The 22,137-nt window shown below is 42.4% G+C and overlaps 1 long non-coding RNA gene across 2 annotated transcripts; it reads left to right on the plus strand.

Moving 5' to 3' along the window:
- The first annotated feature begins 12,203 nt into the window (after window positions 1–12,203).
- On the plus strand, window positions 12,204–15,432 carry LOC111964494 (uncharacterized). Of its 2 annotated transcripts, none has more exons than XR_011479864.1 (3): window positions 12,204–12,303; window positions 15,073–15,167; window positions 15,277–15,432. It is a non-coding gene; the product is annotated as an uncharacterized lncRNA (long non-coding RNA). The 2 variants fall into 2 exon arrangements; XR_011479865.1 differs by lacking the exon at window positions 12,204–12,303 and adding an exon at window positions 12,337–12,491.
- The last annotated feature ends 6,705 nt before the right edge of the window (window positions 15,433–22,137 follow it).

Consider the following 22,137-nt stretch of genomic DNA (forward strand, 5'->3'; position numbering starts at 1 on the left):
TCTTTAGTTTTTATCCTCTTATGTTTTGTGTTGTAAATATTTCCGTTTTTTTTTTTTTTTGTACTTTCCTGTGAAACACATTGTGTTGCTTTCCATGGGTGAAATGTGCTGTATAAATAAAGCTTGATATAACAAAGCTTCACTTTTCCACGTCACAATACGTAGAAAAATGTTGTTGAAACAACGTTGATTCAACCAGTTTGTTCCCAATGGAGTGTTGCATTTCCCTCCTGGGTCATGTCATGTCAGAATTGCGCACAACAGGGTTAATTCTCTTCACAATATTTTCGACTTCTTAGAAGTCACATAACTACTCCACACATCTTTAGCTGTATTGAAATGGATTAAAATGGATTCAAATCTCCCTCCTCCCAGGGACAGTCACACGGTCCTGGGGAAGATGTGGAAGGACACGGCCGAGACTGATCATCGGAGGGGGCTGTGTGGGAGTCAGTATAACCTATCACCTGGCCAAGGCTGGACAGAAGGACGTGGTTCTGCTGGAGAAGTCTGAACTTACCGCTGGATCCACCTAGCACGCTGTAGGTCAACAACAACAGATCTAGGATCAACTTGCCTGTCTCAAAACCTAATCTTCTCATATGATGGGGAAAAGACAGAACGGACCTTGGAACAACAAATGGCTTCAGAGGGTTTTATGGATCGAGTCTGGTGTTAAACATATTGATTGATGGTCTGACACCTAGCAGATGGCACAACAACCACAGCAAAACCGCAACAACACCTTTACCTTTTGCGTAACATTTGGAAAGGATTCAAAACACATGGCGCATTTCCACTGCAGCCCCGTTTCGACCTGAGACGTTCTTCCACTACTACAGCAGTTAGCATGGCAACGGAGTTTTCACATTTCTCCTCATTAGAATTAAGTTCATGAGTGTTATTACACACACTCTTAGAGGGAAAGGTAATGTAGGTCGGAGATATTCAACATGGCGAGACCGCAGTGAGAGACCACACTCAAGATATTTACATTTTAATTTGAGCCACTGAGCAGACGCTCTTATCCAGAGCAACTTACAGCTACCGGGAAGAACCTAAGATACTACAGACATATCAGATAGTCCACTCGGCAGAAGGAGCGGTTGAGATTTCCAAGAAGTAGATGGAGGCATGTAAGAAGATCTGAGTTATGGTAGCTGTCAAAGACAGCTGCTGTCAAAAGAACCAGGCCTAGGTGGTTCTGCCGAGGATCTGATGGCCTAGTTCTGCCTCTTTATAATCCTCAAAACAACTCCATCCTGTATAGCAGGGTTCTCCAACTGGCGAATTTGGTGGACATAAAAGACTTAAAAACACCAGCAAATCGTCTCCACGTGATTTTAATTTTGGAAATCTGTTCCAAAGTATTCTCACACATAATAGAGAGACACGTGATCGTATACAAATGTAAGCAAGGTTTGAAATAATTATATTTGAGTCAAATATTGTATCTGTTTGGGCTTCTTGCTGTCAATCTGCAGTCTACAAATGATTTGTAATTAGGTTCTGGACCCCTGACTCAAGAAACAAATCAGTCGGTGGCTGAATCAAGCTGATGATCCCTGCTGTAGAGGTTAGTCTACATGCCATAGTAAATATGCTGCTCAAATGTCAGGGGTCCAACTTCCTTAGTAGTCTTATCTAACTTCTCTTTCTATGTCCAGTGCCTTCAGAAAGTATTCATACACCTTGACTTATTCCACATTTTGTTGTGTTACAGCCTGAATTCAAAATGGATTACAGATTTTTTTTTATCAACCGTCTACACACGTTTTAATTTTTAACTAAATTCGTTGACAATGAAATACAGAAATATCTCATTTACATAACTATTCCCATTCCTGAGTCAATACTTTGTAGAGGCACCTTTGGCAGTGATTACAGCTTTAAGGCTTTCTGGGTAAGTTTCTAAGAGCTTTCCACACCTGGTTTGTGCAAAATTTGCCCATAATTTTTTTCAAAAATTATTCAAAGTGGTTGTTGATCATTGCTAGACAACCATTTTCAGTACTTACCATAGATTTTCAAGTAGATTGAAGTCAAAACTGTAACTCGGCCACTCAGGAACATTCACTGTCTTCTTGGTAAGCAACTCCAATGAAGTTTTGGCCTTGTGTTTTAGGTTATTGTCCTGCTGAAATGTGAATTAGTCTCTCAGTGTCTGGTGGAAAGCAGACTGAACCAGGTTTTCCTCTAGAATTTTGTCTGTGCTTAGCTCCATTACGTTTTTTTTTATCCTGAAAAACTCCCCAGTCCTTAACGATTACAAGCATGACCATAACATGATGCAGCCACCACTATTCTTGAAAATATGGAGAGTTATACTCAGTAATATGTTGTATTGGATTTGCCCCAAACATAACACTTTATATTCAGGACAAAAAGTCAATTGCTTTGCCACATCTTTTGCAGTATTACTCTAGTGCCTTGTTGAAAACAGGATGCATGTTTTGGAATATTTTTATTCTGTACATGCTTCCTTCTTTTCATCTTGTCAATTAGGTTAGTATTGTGGAGTAACTACAATGTTGTTGATCCATCCTCAGTTTTCTCCTTTCACAGCCATTAAACTCTATAACTTGTTTTAAAAAGTCACCATTAGCCTCATGGTGAAATCACTGAGCGGGTTCCTTCCTCTCCGGCAACTGAATTAGGAAAGACACCTGTGTCTTTGTAGTCACTGGGTGTATTGGTACACCATCCAAAGTGTAATTAATAACTTCACCATGCTCAAAGGGATATTTAATGTATGCCTTTTTTATTTTTACCCATCTACCAATAGGTGCCCTTTGTGAGGCATTGGGAAACCTCCCTGGTCTTTAAAGTTGAATCTGTGTTTGAATTTCACTGCACGACTGAGGGATCTTACAGATAATTGTATGTGTAAGATACAGAGATGAGGTAGTCCTTCAAAAATCACATTAAAAACACTATAATTGTACACAGAGTGAGTCCATGCAACTTATTATGACTTGTTAACCAAATCTGTACTCCTGAACTTATTTAGGCTTGCCATAACAAAGGGGTTGAATACTTATTGACACTAGACATTTCAGCTTTTCATTTTTAATACATTCCACTTTGACATTATGGGGTATTGTGTCTAGGCCAGTGACAAATCTCACTTTAATCCATTTTCAATTCAGGCTGTAACACAACAAAAAGTGGAAAAAGTCCAGGGGTATGAATATTTACTGAAGGCACGGTATCTATGTTAGGAACATGTGAACTGAATGACTTGGTTGTGCAYTGTAGTTAAAGTCAATGGAGATAATGGTGTTGAAATGTGTATTATTACGATTATTTTATAACATAAAGAAGATTCATATCTCAAGACATAAGTGAGATAACCGATAGGTTGGACGATACCTTTCTCATGTTGAAAAAAACGTATATTTAAAAACTGGAAATCAACCAATCCTAAATCATTAACACAACGGAAAGGGCAAATCCTTTAATATCTCATTGTTGAAAGTGCGTGGGGGAGGGAGAGAAACAAATGATGACGTTTGAGGCCATGTGGCAGAGAGTGATGCGGCTGCTGGAGATGGGGGTGTGAGCAGGCGAGTCTGGGCAGGGGTGATGTTGTGGATGTTTGTGTGTGTCTGTATGTCGTTGTCTGTATTGTTGGGAAGAAAAAAATATATATATAATATATATATATATATACAGTGGCAAGAAAAAGTATGTGAACCCTTGGAATTACCTGGATTTCTGCATAAATTGGTCATCAAATTTGGCCAGCATCCCGGCYTCGCCTCTTCACTGTTGACGTTGAGACTGGTGTTTTGCGGGTACTATTTAATGAAGCTGCTGTTGAGGACTTGTGAGGTGTCGGTTTCTCAAACTAGACACTAATTGAGCCTATAATCAAACCCACAAATGCTGATGCTCCAGATACTCAACTTGTCTAAAGAAGGCCAGTTCTATTGCTACTTTAATTAGAACAACAGTTTTCAGCTGTGCTAACATAATTTCAAAAGGGTTTTCTAATGATCAATTAGCCTTTTAAAATTATAAACTTGGATTAGATAAACACAACGAGCCACTGGAACACAGGAGTGATGGTTGCTGATAATGGGCCTCTGTACGCCTATGTAGATATTACATTAAAAATCAGCCGTTTCCAGCTACAATTGTCATTTACAACATTAACAATGTCTACACTGTATTTCTGATCAATTTGATGATATTTTAATGGACAAAAGAAAATTACCTTTTCTTTCAACAACAAGGACATTTCTAAGTGACCCCAAACTTTTGAACGGTGGTGTTTATACAGTTGAAGTCGGAAGTTTACATACACTTAGGTTGCGGTCATTAAAACTCGTTTTTCAACCACTCCACAAATTTCTTGTTAACAAACTATAGTTTTGGCAAGTCGGTTAGGACATCTACTTCGTGCATGACACAAGTAACTTTTCCAACAATTGTTTACAGACAGATTATTTCACTTAAAATTCACTGTATCACAATTACAGTGGGTCAGAAGTTTACATACACTAAGTTGACTGTGCTTTTAAACAGCTTGATAAATTCCAGAAAATGATGTCATGGCTTTAGAAGCCTCTGATAGGCTAATTMACATAATTTGAGTCAATTGGAGGTGTACCTGTGGATGTATTTCAAGGTCTACCTTCAAACTCAGTGCCTCTTTGCTTGACATCATGGGAAAATCAAAAGAAATCAGCCAAGACCTCAGAAAAAATTGTAGGCCTCCACAATTCTGGTTCATCCTTGGGAACAATTTCCAAACGCCTGAAGGTACCACGTTCATCTATACAAACAATTGTACACAAGTATAAACACCATGGGACCACGCAGCCGTCATACTGCTGAGGAAGGAGACGCGATCTGTCTCCTAGAGATGAATGTACTTTGGTGCAAGAAGTGCAAATGAATCCCAGAACAACAGCAAAGGACCTTGTGAAGATGCTAGAGGAAACAGGTACAAAAGTATCTATATCCACAGTAAAACGAGTCCTATATCGACATAACCTGAAAGGCCGCTCAGCAAGAAAAAAGCCACTGCTCCAAAACCGCCATAAAAAAGCCAGACTACGTTTTACAACTGCACACGGGGACAAAGATCGTACTTTTTGGAGAAATGTCCTCTGGTTTGATGAAACAAAAATAGAACTGTTTGGCCATAATGACCATCGTTATGTTTGGAGGAAAAAGGGGGAGGCTTGCACGCCAAAGAACACCATCCCAACCGTGAAGCACGGGGGTGGCAGCATCATGTTGTGGGGGTGCTTTGCTGCAGGAGGGTCTGGTGCACTTCACAAAATAGATGGCATCATGAGGGAGGAAAATTATGTGGATATATTGAAGCAACATCTCAAGACATCAGTCAGGAAGTTAAAGCTTGATCGCAAATTGGTCTTCCAAATGGACAATGACCCCAAGCATACTTCCAAAGTTGTGGCAAAATGGTTTAAGGACAACAAAGTCAAGGTGTTGGAGTGGCCATTACAAAGCCCTGAACTCAATCCCATAGAAAATTTGTGGGCAGAACTGAAAAAGCGTGTGCGAGCAAGGAGGCCTACAAACCTGACTCAAGTACACCAGCTCTGTCAGGAGGAATGGGTCAACATTTACCCAATTTATTGTGGGAAGCTTGTGGAAGGCTACCTAAAACGTTTGACCCAAGTTAAACAATTTAAAGGCAATGCTACCAAATACTAATTGAGTGTATGTAAACTCTGACCCACTGGGAATGTGATGAAAGAAATAAAAGCTGAAATAAATCATTCTCTACTATTATTCTGACATTTCACATTCTTATAATAAAGTGGTGATCCTAACTGACCTAAGACAGGGAATTTTTACAAGAATTACATGTCAGGAATTGTGAGTTTAAATGTATTTGGCTAAGGTTTATGTAAACCTCTGACTTCAACTGTATATATAAAAAATATACACTTTCAAAACATTGCTTTGCAAACTTGCAGGGTCCATACAGTCCATTAAGTGTAGTCAGCGATCATATGTACACTTCCATGCCTCCTCCTCTAAGTATCCATGTTTATGGTCTGTTCTTTGCTGGTCTGACCACATACTACCACCCTGGTATCAACCTGAAGAAGGTCCACTACCACAGCATCAATCTGTATGAGAGTCTCGTACACTACACATTAACCACAGAACGGCACAATGGATGATAATGTGAGTCTGTATCTGTATGTTCACACCTTCCTTTTCTCTGTGTGTCTCCTAGGCCAGGGGTGTCAAACTCAAATACCCAGTGGGCCAAAATGTAAAACCTGAACAAAGTCGCGGGCCAACATTGAACAAATTAACCTTTTAATATGGACCCAACAGTTTTGCTTTAACATTGAATATGGAACAAGCATCGCTTATTACCATACAATATATAATTTATAGTGGAGACATGCAAAATCGAATTTCAAATGAAAAACACATCAATGCATTCATTTATTAAATAAATAAAATGTAAATAAAAATCGTATGCCTCTTTTCTATTGCAGCCTTCTGATTAAATACCAAAATAAACTTTTTCCACTGGCTAATAATTTTACAAATAAAATGATAATAAATCAATCAACCATTCAAGCCATGCCTTGTAGCAAGAAAAAGTGCACAAAGAAACGTTAGTTATTGCACACTGATCTAATCTGATGTGCCCAAGCCAGCACTTTGTGATGTGGCTTTTTTGAACATATTCTGTTGTGAAACCAAACTTCTTTTCATCTCCTCTACTTTCTGGCTCCTTTGAGTCATGTCCAGGTCCTTGTATTTGTCAATGGTGTTTCGTTTCATAGTGTCGTCTAATGTTTGTACTCCTTACTTACAGCCACGTTGACTCCACAAACAAGACAAACAGGTTTGTCTTTACATATGTAAACAGATATTCTGCCTCCCACTTGTTCAGAAAGCTCCTGTTTTCTGCCTTCTTTTCGCCATTTTTGGGAAGGGATAGCGCTCACAGTTTGATTAGCGTCTATGTTGCTATGACTACTGTCACAGAGGAGAGGGCGTTTCGGGTCCTGTCCTGATTGGCGCGCGAAAACAACAGCAGAGCATTATGGATTCGTAGTATTAGCGCGTGAATGCGCTGTATTAATACCGGCGGCCAGCTCTAGTAGTAATTTGGTATTGTCTCGCGGGCCAAATATAATTACCCCGCGGCCAAATCTGGCCCGCGGCCAGGTTTGACACCCATGCCTAGGCGGTGGGTTCCCACCAGCCCGGCAGCCCGGCCTCTGGAGGTGCTCCGGAGCCAAAAGAGGGCAACTAAACTTCCATAGTGTATAATCTTTAAAGCCTATAAGGGTGTATGTCAGAGGAGGCTGGTGGGAAGAGCTATAGGAGGACGGGCTCACTGTAATGTCTGGAATGGTATCAACACATCAAACATATGGATACAACATGTTTGACTCTGTTCCACTGGTGTCTGTAGCTAGGTTTCCATCCAATTGGCGAAATATTGTCTTTTTGAATATTCTACAATCTACATAAAGAAAATATGCGCACACCAGTGGTGTGTTTCCACCAAACGGACTTGTTGCGGATAAAAATCCTTATGATGACGTACTGCACACAAAATTTACTTTTTTTGCTTTCGTTTTCATGTACCGAATAAAAATCTCAAGTTCATTGTGTTTCCATCACATTTTTAAACTCTACTGATAGTTTTGTCACAAACTGTTGCGTCAAATAGCAAATGTGCTACTCTGGTCTTGTGTGCCAACACCTGCCCAAGGTGCCTATACCTGTACCTTAGCCAACACCTGCCCAAAGGTGCCTTACACCTGCTCCTTCTAGCCAACACCTGCCCAAAGGTGCTTACAACCTTGCCCTCTAGCCAACACCTGGCCCACCTGCCAAAGGTCTTACACCTGCCCTCTAGCCAACACCTGCCCACCTGTCCAAAGGTGCCTACACCTGCCCTCTAGTCAACACCTGCCCACCAGCCCAAAGGGGCCTACACCTGCCCTCTAGTCAACACCTGCCCACCAGCCCAAAGGGGCCTACACCTGCCCTCTAGCCAACACCTGCCCACCTGGCCAAAGGTGCCTACACCTGCCCTCTAGCCAACACCTGCCCAAAGGTGCCTACACCTGCCCTCTAGCCAACAGCTCGCAGATACAGTGCGGGTAGGTTGTCTAGTCTACATGATGACATTATTATCGATAAGAGCGAGAATATTTTTATTTGTCAAACGACAGTCAAGCATCAATCATAATGTCCCCAGAATAAGACCTTTTGATATTTATTGGAAAGGAGCATCAAGATCACCGTGCACTTTCACCACCCTGTGAAGTTCATCATAATGTATTTAATCTGTAGCCGAATAAACTGCATGGTTTCCCGAGTCGTAGTGAGAGGACCACACACCATATCATCGTGTGATTCCAAGTTTACTTCGATATGATGGTTATTATATCAATATTTGCGCATCAAGGCGTTTCCACCACCATTTCTCGCATAATGAATTTTACCGACACAAAATGATCCCACCATGTCGAACAAACAAATGATCTGTCTCCATTTATAAAATTCTACTGAAACTTCCTGTTTCCATTACAGCTGTCGTGATGTTTTATTTTTTTTGCTGTATGACTTTACTCTCATATAAACTGTGGATAGAAACATGATTATAGACCAGGTTTGAACCAGTGCAGAACATAGACATGAGAGTAACAGTAACATTTTATCGCCACCTCCCCCAGATGCTAATGGGTTAGTATAACCCAGGAGATGGCCATATTGACCCCTACTCACTGACCATGGCACTGGCTGCTGGGGCCCCGTATGTACGGAGCCCAGATCTACAAACCAGCTCCGGTCTCTGGTCTCACACCCACCAGCGACTGGAAGTGAGACGTCCAGACCCCACCCGGGACCATCAGATCTAACCCCATAGTCAACGCCACAGGTCCATTATATGTCAGAGGCAAAATATCTGTCTCTATGTAAACGCCAATGGAGGCTGGTGGAGGGAGAAATCGGTGGACAGGCTCATTGTAATGGCTGGAATGGGTTCCATTCATTCCATTCCAGTCCGTCCTCTGATTAAAAGTGACACAAATACATGCACAAAGACAAGCTTGCAAGCATATACGCACAACATGTACCTCTTGTTGCAAACGTGGAAAATAGAAAAATAGAAGAGCCTTTGGCAGACTGGGAGGGTGAGCTTCGTGCTAGAATGTGTTTTGAAAGAGAGCCAGAGGAGGGTTGGTGTAGTTGGAAGTTGAGCAACCAGGGACTGGGTTATTGTGCAGAGAGTGTTGATTGATCGCTCCTCGCACAAGTCAGTATGTTCAAACAAACATTGTACGAACCCTGCCACTCAGCAACAGAACATGCATTGATTATTTATTTTTACATCAATTGAATATCAATACATTGCATTAAGCAATGTATCTTGTAGATATATTAGTATCTTGTAGATATATTAGTTGTGTTATAGTGTTTTTTTAAGGCTATAGAAGAGGTTGTCATGATGTTTGGATCGTACTCAAGTAGTTTGGCCATTCAAAAACACAGTCCTGTTATACACAGGTCTGGGGTCACATTGAATTCTCACTGGAAAACGTGATTGAGAAACTATGACCAGACAAAAGGTTTGAACAAACAAACACACTTCAGGTGATTAACATTTTTCTAGTCGTAATGTCTCTAAAGTTTGAGTAAGCTGATATCTGAACAAGTTGATACCCATCCCATGTATCCCTCTCCCAGGTTGTTGGAGACGTATCCCACAGTTTGGATTGGATAGCAGAACCCCATGTCTCTCAAGTCAATCAAACCAGTCTCTTGTCATGAACTTATTTTCAGTTCAGCAACAAGTTGATACCCATCCCATGTAGCCTCTCCCAGGTTGTTGGAGACATATCCCACAGTTTGGATTGGATAGCAGAACCCCATGTCTCTCAAGTCAATCAAACCAGTCTCTTGTCATGAACTTATTTTCAGTTCAGCTGTTTTGGTCAATGCCAACAAAGCCTATCAAAGCCTATAGTGGAAAGAGTAGAACAGACTAAGGAGCACAGTTGAGGTCTTTGTACCCCAGTTCTGAAGACAAAAGCAGTTGATTAGCCAAATGCTTTAAGGTTGAGTTCAGCTGTAGTTCTTGTTTGGTTTGGACCAGTACTGAGCCTATTTGGTCTTAGTTTCTCTTTCTCGTGTCTGAATTCCGAGGAGTTAAATCTGCCTGGCAGGCTTATTAGGTACCTGGGTTCAGGGGAAATGGGGTCACGTGGTTTGAACTGGATCATACCAGTTCTGGGACGATTCAGTTGGCAAATATGGCTCCTTTTTTCCTTTCATTCCACTGCTGTTTATCCAAGTCCAAGAATTCACCTCAAAATCTCTCTCCATCTTCCCCTTTCTCTTTCTCTCTCTCACTGTCCTACACAAATGTAACTCGTGTAAGTCACAGCGGGTGAGAGCATTACAGTCTATGTCCTATACATTGTACTTGGCGTACAATCAACATGGAGAGAGAAACATATAGCTAGCTACACGTATAGCTGCTGGGGGGAAATTAAGTCCACTTTGTCAGGGGTACAATGGAAACATCCCATAGTGGAGCTAAAGGATTTAACTTGAAACCCCACCAGACACTGTAGATTTGTAGTGTTTGACCAATGCAGTAATGACTACCGTCTCCATATGGTCCAGTAAAGTACATACAGGTCCAGGAGTGGAGGTTTGTGTGGTGACTGTGTAAGTTGCTGTGTTTGTTTGCACTAGCAGAGACACACACACACACCCTGCCGTCTGAGAGTCTATCTGGGTGTTCAGTTTTGGTTTTGTGGGCCTCTTTCTCTCAGAACAGCATTGGTTGTGCTCGTAAACAGTAGCTACTACACCCCTTTTAAAATCACTCCACCAGGAGTTAAATCTTTTAACTGTGAAATGGGCCCACTGGTTTGCGGTTGAGTTTTTTACATTCTGAGAGCATTGTTTGGATATGTGGGAATAATGCTGGTATGATAATTATGATGGGAATGTCATAGTGCTCACTGTCTGGTTTTCTGTTGTTTCCAGCAAAGCCTCCCTCTCTATACATAACCTTGGGGAGTTCATATCTTTCATTACAATACAAATATCTCTTTAACCCTCAGGCCAACCTCATCTCTCCTGTAGTGGGTGGGTGAGTTGTGTAAAGTTGTTATTTTGTTTATTTAACCTTTATTTCACTAGGCAAGTCAGTTAAGAACAAATTCTTATTTACAAATGACGGCCTACACCGGCCAAACCCAGATGACGCTGGGCCAATTGTGCGCCGCCCTATGGGACTCCCAATCACAGCAGGTTGTGATACAGCCTGGATTTGAACCAGGGTGTCTGTAGTGACGCCTCAAGCACTGAGACCGCTGTGCCTTAGACCGCTGCGCCACTTGGGAGCCCTAAGTGTGGTGGGATTTGGGGGTTTACCCCTTGACATGCAGGTTAGGGAAGGGTATGTGATTTACATTTGCTGGAGCTGTGGTCTGCAGAAATAACTCCATGTGAAGCAGATCCTAAAGTGCTGCTGCAGCATTCCTCACAGACTCCATTCTCTCCAACGCTCCCTCTCTTTACTCTCACCCCATTCCATCTCTCTCTCCTTCCACTCTCACACTCGCCCCATTCCCTTGTTTGACTCCCAACCACCTCTATCTCCCCATCTTTACCTCCCCCACATACCCTAATCCCTCCATTTACGCTCTCCTCGGCTCCTTCCCTCCCTCTCTATCAACTCTTCTTTCCTCCAACTTCAAACTCCCTGCTTGCCCTCCTCTCCCTCTCTCTCTCTTACCCCTTTTTCTAAACCCTTCAATTTTTCTTCCCTCTCATTTACTCTCATCTTCTCTCCCAACCCCACTTGCCAGGCCTCGTCATCCCAAACGTTTCCTCTTTTGCTGCCCATCTCTTCTCTCTTTCTTCTTGGTCGCTGGTGACCAAGCCTGCTCACGGAGAGCTACTGGGTGTACAGGCTGTTGCTTATGCTCCAACCCTGCTCGAACACAGTGGATTGAACAAATCAATGTCCCCAGCAGCAGCTGTTCCAGGGCTGGAGTAAAATCCTGTATCCCGTCTTTTTATCTTCTCCTCCCCCCCACCTTCAAAACATGACACTCCCTCTTCCTGAAACCACCGTTTGGCACCTTGACCAATGAGAATCCCCAGAGTAAGGTCAGGGGTTGCGGTTCTAGGAATGTGTCTCCCCCTGAAGGATCGGTTTCACCATGTGGGCCGTGACCTACTAATGGAACCAAAAGGAGAACGGGCCACTGAGACAACCAATGAAAGGTCTTCACACAGGACCTCCTCAAACCACGGGTGAAACCAGTTATTCCGTTTACCTTTCATTCCTAAGTGGGAGCTATATGTACTGTGAACAGAAACTGGACAGTACTGTTTCACAGAGAGAGAGAGAAACAGTCTTTAATCGGAGACTCTGGCCTTTAGAAATGATTTAGCTTATCACGCTATCACTGGTGCTCATAAATAAGGAGGAAAGGGAGTGAGTGAGTTACTGTTATTTTACTGCTGCTCTTTAATTATTTGTTACTTTTATTTTTTTACTTAACTTATTTTTCATTAAACTGCATTGTCGGTTAAGGGCTTGTAAGTGAGCATGCGACAAATAAACATTTGATTTGGTTAGTTAAAGGTGCGGAGGGTGTACTGTGGATATGGGTAAGCCCAGATGTAAAGCCCCATTGGAAATGGGTCACAGAGTCAATTCATTGGAGGTTATTCCTGGGAGGTGTTTGTGAATGACCTTGTGTGTATCCTGCTACAGTGTGCTGGTAAACATGTGTGTTATCTACTCGGACTCCCCCAGCAGCTCTGCTCTGGCCTTAACTGGCCATAGCCTACAGAAGTAGGGAAAGGCAACCTTTAAAAAAGGTAGAGAGAGTATGTATCCCTCTGAGCTAAACATTTTTTAACAAAGCTGAAGTTATAATGCCGCAAAACTCTGTTCAATTTGAGAGATATACTGTAAAGCAGTATCTAAAATGAGTGATTATATCAGACTTGCATACTCTACCGTTACTCTTTGTCCTACTTGTACCTCAATTATTTATGTCATGTATTTATGTACTTGACGCAGGGTCTGGTGTGGAACAGTTGCAACTCCGCAGAAAGCGGCAGAAGTCAACAAGTGGGGTTATGTGACATTTTTTTTCAGCTGTCACGGCAACTGGTTCCTGCAGGCCGTTACCAGTCTGTGCTCTGTAGGGACAAACAGCTGTAGTGTCAGCAGGGGTAATGGTGTGTGTGTGTTTGTCTGTGTGTAGAGGGTAGGGCAGCTGACTTTTGCCCCGGAAATCAGAATATTGATCTGGCAAGAGGCTCGTAGCAACAGGCTTCCTATACTGGTTAGTGGTCAGTCTACTGTACACAGAGGCTATGCCATACATTATTTTACTGAATCTTTTATTTCATTTGTAAAATTGTGTAGGCGTCTATTTTTAAATATTTGTGTTATAGTATATGAATAAATGTACAGTCTATACATTTTATGTAGCACTATGTGTTGACTGGGTTTGCGCTTGTCACGGTCAAGCAATAGTTCTGTGACTTAGACAGGTACTGTAGTGCGTAAATGTTCCATTTTAGGGGTGTATCCATGTCCCTGTGGATGTAGTGGCTCTGGCTGGTCTGTTTCCTTCTCTTTCAGAATGTTCCGGAGTAGGAACATTCGTGTTTGTGCCAGTGTTTTGGTGGTGAAGCTAACAAGCAGGGAGACGGTTAAACACTCCCAAGAAAAGCGACAACGCAACGAAAAAAGTTGGTTTGCACGCTGCCATTAAACCCCAAAAGAAGAAGACCTTAGAAAGAGCTGTTATAAAACCCAGACGTCTGACGTTATACCAAACATCAGATCAGATCACATTATCACCAACAGCCAGGGTTGGAATCTCAGCTGACCACCTGAAATAGCTCCTAGAAAATGAAATCCTTTGTAGATGAAGCCTTTGATGAAGTTTAAAACAAGAATAACCTTCTATGCAGTGGGACTCGACGTTCACTCTAAAGTGAATCAGCTGGTAGAACAGGGGGTCTCCTATCTTTGTCTTAAGATGTGGCGTCATAGTGTTAGAGCCACAGACAGACAGATAATTGTGTTAGTGTTAATGTGACGGGCCCTTAACACCATGCCAATCTGAAATGGTATCCTCTTCTCTATATAGGGCACTACTTTTGGCCAGAGCCCCATGGTTTTTGCCAAACGTAGTGCACTATCTAGGGAATATGGTATCATTTCAGACACAACCATGTCTAAGTGTCAGAGTACACCATAGTGCTGTAATAACAGTCGTGTTTTTACTCTACCTATCTACCGGCTTTCATACTCTGCATCTGAGATTCTACCACTCTACAATTTTACGGCCATTTTCTGCTCCATTTCTGTCATTATCATTGCACAATCTGTGGGACCGAGCTGGCTTTGCACTATTTTGATCTGAGGATGTGAAGGCTGGGTTAGTAGAAGGCAGAGAGAGTCGGTGTGTGAGGCTCTGTTCTTAAACTTGTTTTGCTTTCCTTGTTGTGGAGACTGGGGCAGTTCAGGGATGGCTGTTTACACCCTACTGGCGTCTTTCTCCCTACTCCGGTGTCTGCTTCCTGGTCTCCTCAAAACATCTATGCTAACCTAACCTAGAAGGTGTAAAATAAACACCTGAGCAGGACGCCCCACATTCTGGTCATGACGAGGGGGGAAAAGGAGGAGGAGTTAAGATGGAATGTTGCCTTGTTTATATTCCGCATGGAAACAACTTCAGAGAGCAAGCAAACACGTGCCGTAGCTAGCTGCTAGCCAAATACTAGCTAGCTTTATCTAGCAATAATGACATCAACAAAATTGGTATGTAGTGTCTTCATCTCGAAGAAAGACGGGCGCTATTTTTAGGTATCTGATATGTTTCACTGGGGTGGGGACTGTAAACAGAAAGGTCCACGTCCAAAAGCGGAAGTCGCATCACAGGCTCTCTTCCTTTCCCCTGAAAAAAACCTGGATGTTTCTGGTTTCTATTGACCCCACTGAAGGTGCACCTTTTCAGACGATTAAATAATTACTGTTCTTTGATTGGTCTACAGGAATCTGGGCCCGGGAAGTTGGCCAGCTGATTGGCATTGAGCACCCCACTATCCCTGTCCATCACCAGCGTGCTGTCCCAGCAACAGTGCCTGAGGTACTCATTTAATTCAATTGTTGAATGTGTGTCTATTTTAAAGTAACATGTGTTGTGATGTTTATTAAAGTTTGATTAGATGTTTAATACATTTTGATGTGTTGCCTAGGTGAAGGCCCTGAAGACAGAGCTGCCAGTGATCAGGGACCTGGAGGGCTCCTACAACCTCAGACAGGAGAGAGAGACCGACTGCTGTTTGGACCCTACGAGAGAGAGGAGAAGATGGTGCTGCAGGACTCCTGGGTTACAAATGGAGTACCACCAGGTCTGTCTGTCTGTTGATCTTGCTCTCGATTTCTCTCTGTCCCACAGACTCTCCCTCTCTGTATGCCTAACCTCAGCTGTACTCCTCTCTGTGTGTGTGTGTGTGTGTGTGTGTGTGTGTGTGTGTGTGTGTGTGTGTGTGTGTGTGTGTGTGTGTGGGGTACATGTTTTGGTAAGGAGCTGTTTGAGTCAGACCAGGACCGTATCATGGACCATGTTGAGATGGCCATGGAGATGGTAGCTGTGCTGAAGAATGCTGACATCATCAACATTGTGTCTGGACCAATGACCTCCACCCCTGACCTCCTGCCCATGGTCGGACAGCACCAGGGCGCACGCAACCACTGGGCCGCCATCGGCTTCGGGTAAACATAGGAGTGGGATTGTGTGCCAGTGTTTATTTGGGGGGGAGCTCTGAGCAATGGGTTGGGGTCAGGGGTAGATGCTGAAGTAAATCGATGTGACTGGATGGTGTAGTGTGAAAGTTCTTCATGCTGAAGGTCTTACTATCTTCCCTGCTGTAAAAACTAGGTAAGCCTTGTTATGTTTGACTGACTGGGAGTGGGAGGTTGAAGGCATTACTGCATGGTCGGACTGTGTGTGATGTCCCAGGTATGGGGTGATCCACGCCGGTGGCATCGGGAAGTTCCTCAGTGATTGGATCGTGACAGGGGATGACCCCAACCGCTACGGCAAATGGACCACGGTACCCTATATGTGTGCCAAGGCCAGAGAGTCCTATGGATTCAACAACGTAGGTGAGTACTCACTACCCTGACTGGCCTATAGTAGAGAAGGATTTTGTACAATGGGTGAGTGGGTTTTCAATGAATGGGATATCTTTACTGGTTGAAGTAAAGGCATGTTTACTCAAGAATGTTGAAAATGAATGTTTTCATTTCTATCTCCCTCCCTCCCTCAGCGGGCTACTCTAAAAAGAGGAGCGTTTTGCGGGCCGTCCGACTCACAGGATCAGTGGTGTGTATGAGCTACTAAAGGGGAAGGCTTCCATGGGCTTCCATGCTGGCTGGGAAAGACCACACTGGTTCTATAKGCCTGGATACATTGCAGGATACAAGTAAGATACCCGGTCAATCAGTCAATCAATACAAGTATGACACTACCACTGAGTGTTAAGCATCGTTTCCCAATTTATTAGTGCAGGTTGCGGACTCCTTTCACTCCACCCCAAAATCATAAACCTCGCCTGAGGTAGAGTATCTCATGATAAGCTGTAGACCACACTATTTACCAAGAGAGTTTTCATCTATATTTTTCATAGCTGTCTATTTACCACCACAAACCGATGCTGGCACTCAATTAACTATATAAGGCCATAAGCAAACAGGAAAACGCTCATCCAGAGGCAGCGCTTCTAGTGGACTAATTAATTTACCTAATTTCAACCATCATGTTACACTACTACTACTGCTGGACCATCCTGTTACACTACTACTACTGCTGGACCATCATGTTACACTACTACTGCTACTACTACTGCTGGACCATCATGTTACACTACTACTACTGCTGCTGGACCATCATGTTACACTACTACTACTACTACTGGACCATCATGTTACACTACTACTCACTGCTGCTGCATCATGTTAACTACTACTCTGCGGACCATCATGTTACACTACTAGCTCTAACTGGACCATCATGTTTACACTACTACTGCACTACTCTGGACCATCATGTTACACTACTACTAACTATGCTACTATGGACCATCATGTTACACTACTACTACTGATGGACCATCATGTTACATCTACTACTTACTACTAACCATCATGTAAACTACTACTACTCACTACTGGACCATCATGTTATACTACAATGCTATACTGGACATCATTGTTACACTACTAACTACTACTACTCTGGACATCATGTTACACTAACTACTACTACTACTACTGGACCATCATGTTACACTACTACTGCTACTACTGGACCATCATGTTACACTACTACTACTATACTACTACTGGACGGCATCATGTTACACTACTACTACTACTACTGGACCATCATGTTACAACTACTACTACTACTACTGGCCATCATGTTACACTACTACTGGACCATTATGTTACCACTACCACTACTATACTACTGGAACCATCATGTTACACTACTACTGCTACTACTGGACCATCATTGTACACTACTACTCCTACTACTGGCCATCATGTTACACTACTACTGCTACTACTGACCATCATGTTACACTCATACTGGACATCATGTTACACTACTACTGCTACTACTGGACCATCATGTTACACTACTACTACTACTGGACCATCATGTTAACTACTACTGCTTCTACTGGACCATCATGTTACACTACTACTGCTACTACTGACCATCATGTTCACACTACTACTACTGCTGCTGACCATCATGTTACAACTACTACTGGACCATCATGTTACACTACTACTGCTACTGAACCATCATGTTACACTACTACTGCTTCTACTGGACCATCATATACACTACTACTCTACTACTGACCATCATGTTACACTACTACTACTGCTACTACTGGACATCATGTTACACTACTACTACTACTGGACCATCATGTTACACTACTACTACTGAACATCATGTTCAACTACTACTACTAACTTAGGACATCATGTTACACTACTACTGCTCTACTACTGGACCATGTTACATACTCTACTACTACTACTGACCATCATGTTACACTACACTACTACTCTGAACATCATGTTACACTACTATGCACTACTGGACCATCATGTTACACTACTACTGGACCATCATGTTACCTACTACTGCTGCTGGACCATCATGTTACACTACTACTACTACTACTATACTACTGAACCATCATGTTACACTACTACTACTACTACTCGGACCATCATGTTACACAACTATGCTGTGGACATCATTCTACACTACTACTGGACCATCATGTTACAACTACTACTCACTGGACCATCATGTTAACACTACTACTGCTACCCTGGACATCATGTTACACTACTACTTACTACTGGACCATCATGTTACACTACTACTATGCTACTACTGACCATCATGTTCACTACTACTACTACTACTTGACCATCATGTTACACTACTACTACTACTACTGGACCATCATGTTATCTGACCATCATGTTACACTACTGCTAATACTTGACCATCATGTTACACTACTACTACTGGACCATCATGTTACACTACTACTGCTACTACTGGACCATCATGTTACACTACTACTACTGCTGGCCATCATGTTTCACTACTACTGGACCATCATGTTACACTGCTACTACTACTGACCACATGTTACACTACTACTGCTTCTACTGGACATCATGTTATACTACTACTGCTACTACTGGACCATCATGTTACACTACTACTACTACTACTGGACCATCATGTTACACTACTACTACTACTGCTACTACTGGACCATCATGTTAACACTACTACTACTACTACTACTGGACCATCCTGTTACACTACTATACTACTGGACCATGATGTTACACTACTACTATACTACTACTGGACCATCTGTTACACTACTACTACTACTGGACCATGATGTTACACTACTACTAACTACTACTACTGGACCATCATGTTACACTACTACTGCTACTACTGGACCATCATGTTACACTACTACTACTGCTACTGACCATCATGTTAACTACTACTCACTACTGACCATCATGTTACACTATACTCTACTACTGGACATATGTTACACTACTCTACTACTAGTGACCATCATGTTACTACACTATACTCACTGACCATCTTACCTACTGGACCATCATGTTACACTACTACTCCTACTGACCATCATGTTACAACTCTAACTGCTATGACCATCATGTTACCTACTACTACTGGACCATCATTGTTACACTACTACTACTACTACTGGACCATCATGTTACACTACTACTACTACTACTGGACCATCATGTTACACTACTACTGCTACTACTGGACCATCATGTTACACTACTACTGGCAATCATGTTACACTACTACTGGCCATCATGTTACACTACTATGCTGCTGACCATCATGTTACACAACTACTGCTGCTGGACCATCATGTTACACTACTACTGCTTCTACTGGACCATCATGTTACACTACTATGCTACTACTGGACCATCATGTTACACACTACTGTATGGACCATATGTTACACTACTACTACTACTACTGGACCATCATGTTACACTACTACTGGCATCATTTACACTACTACTACTACTCTGGACATCATGTTAACACTACTACTACTGGACCATCATGTTACACACTACTACTGCTCTACTCGGACCATCATGTTACACTACTACTGACTGCTGCTGGACCATCATGTTACACTACTACTGGACCATCATGCTACACTACTACTACTACTACTGGACCATCATGTTACACTACTGCTACTACTGGACCATCATGTTACACTACTGCTAATCTGACCATCATGTTACACTACTACTACTGGACCATCATGTTACACTACTCTGCTACTGACGACCATCATGTTACACTACTACTGACCATCATGTTACACTACTACTATGCTGCTGGACCATCATGTACACTACTACTGGACATCAGTTACACTACTACTGGACATCATGTTACACTACTACTGCTACTACTACTGCTAGACCATCATGCTACACTACTAATACTACTCCTGGACCATCATGCCAGTGGACAGTAGTGAAGGAAGTTGGCCGTGAGGTGTTTTGGCGTGTACACATATGGAAAGCATAGTGTGGCTTTAGAATGTTCATTCCAAAGCTGTCTGTCTGGCACATCACTATCTCCTTTGTGCCTGGAACTCTCTGCATCCTTGAGTGTGAAGACACTACACGCGCACCATTGTAGCAAAGTTGTATGTGTGTGTGTGTGTGTTTTGTCCAGTGCAGCTGTGTGTTCTGTGTGTATGTTAGACTGTTTGAGGACTTGGTGTTCTTTCTTTTTGGGTGGACGGTGGGGAAAGGCTGGACATATTCCAGTTTTTATTCACATGTAATGCCTGGGGAAATCTGCTCTGTACTTACTGTTCAATACTCTATATAGTCTGATAATATCAGTCCCACGTCATCATCATGTGTTGGTCTGAAACCACTCTTGTTTAATTAAGAGTCGGAGGTGATTGAGAGATCGAACTCAGTGTTAGGTTCCAATTGACATGTTCAAACTCCGGGTCAGGATCTAGTTTTCCAATCCAACTCACGGTTAGTTTTCAGTTGGCCATCTACCGGTGGCTGACTAAGCTTTTAATTGCTCTGAGAATTAGCACCATCTGTGGGATTTCTTTCTGAAATGATGCCCATGTATATTAAAATACAGTTTTTCCATATTGTAAAACTATGAAACCTACCGTATAAGGGCCAGTGACGTAACATTATGTACGTACTTGCAGTGAATAGTTCCTTTCTAGAGTCATCTTTGTGTGACTGTTTTATTATAACACAACGTTAGTTTATCAAGAAACGCTAGTCCGTAAGCATCTCCTCTCCCTGCACCTCCTCTCAAGTCATTACTGTGAATGTGTTTTCACTTATTCAAATATAATTGTTAAATATATGAGTACTAAGCGCTGTCTCAGTTAATACTTTCAGTCATTATATTTGAAATAAACCAAGTAAATAACCCCCAAGTGTCTGTCTGTTCTCCCCAGGCCGAGTTTCAGGTGTACCAACTGGTTCGGTCCAGTGGGGAGGGAGTCTAACCTGGTGATGGAGAAGGTTGAGGTCGTGGACCTTACACCTTCGGCAAGTTCATGGTTAAAGGAAGGACTCCCAGAAACAACTGGACAGACTGTTCACTAATATGCCATGCAATACACTAGCCCAAGGTAAGGAAACACTATGCCAAGGTAAGGAAAACACTATGCCAGTAGGAAACACTATGCCCAAGGTAAGGAAAACACTATGCCCAAGGTAGCAAAACACTATGCCAAGGTAAGGAAAACACTATGCCCAAGTAAGGAAAACACTATGCCAAGGTAAGGAAAACACTATGCCAAGGTAAGGAAAACACTATGTCCCAAGGTAAGGAAAACACTTGCCCAAGGTAGGAAAACACTATGCCCAAGGTAAGGAAAACACTTTGCCCAAGGTAAGGAAACACTTTGCCAAGGTAAGGAAAACACTATGCCCACGTAAGGAAACACTATGCCAAGGTAAGGAAAACCTATGCCCAAGGTAAGGAAAAACATATGCCCAAGGTAGGAAAAACACTATGCCCAAGGTAAGGAAAACACTATGCCCAAGGAAGGAAAACACTATGCCCAAGGTAAGGAAAACACTATGCCCAAGGTAAGGAAAACACTTGCCCAAGGTAAGGAAAAACACTTTGCCCAAGGTAAGGAAACACTATGCCAGGTAAGGAAAACACTATGCCCAAGGTAAGGAAAACACTATGCCCAAGGTAAGGAAAACACTATGCCCAAGGTAAGGAAAACACTATGCCCAAGGTAAGGAAAACACTATGCCCAAGGTAAGGAAAACACTATGCCAAGGTAAGGAAAACCATATGCCCAAGGTAAGGAAAACACTATGCCCAAGGTAAGGAAAACACTATATGCCCAGGTAAGGAAAACATTATGCCCAAGGTAAGGAAAAACACTATGCCAAGGTAAGGAAAACACTAA

The sequence above is a fragment of the Salvelinus sp. IW2-2015 genome, linkage group LG5 (assembly GCF_002910315.2).
Source record: "Salvelinus sp. IW2-2015 linkage group LG5, ASM291031v2, whole genome shotgun sequence".
NCBI lineage: Eukaryota > Metazoa > Chordata > Actinopteri > Salmoniformes > Salmonidae > Salvelinus > Salvelinus sp. IW2-2015.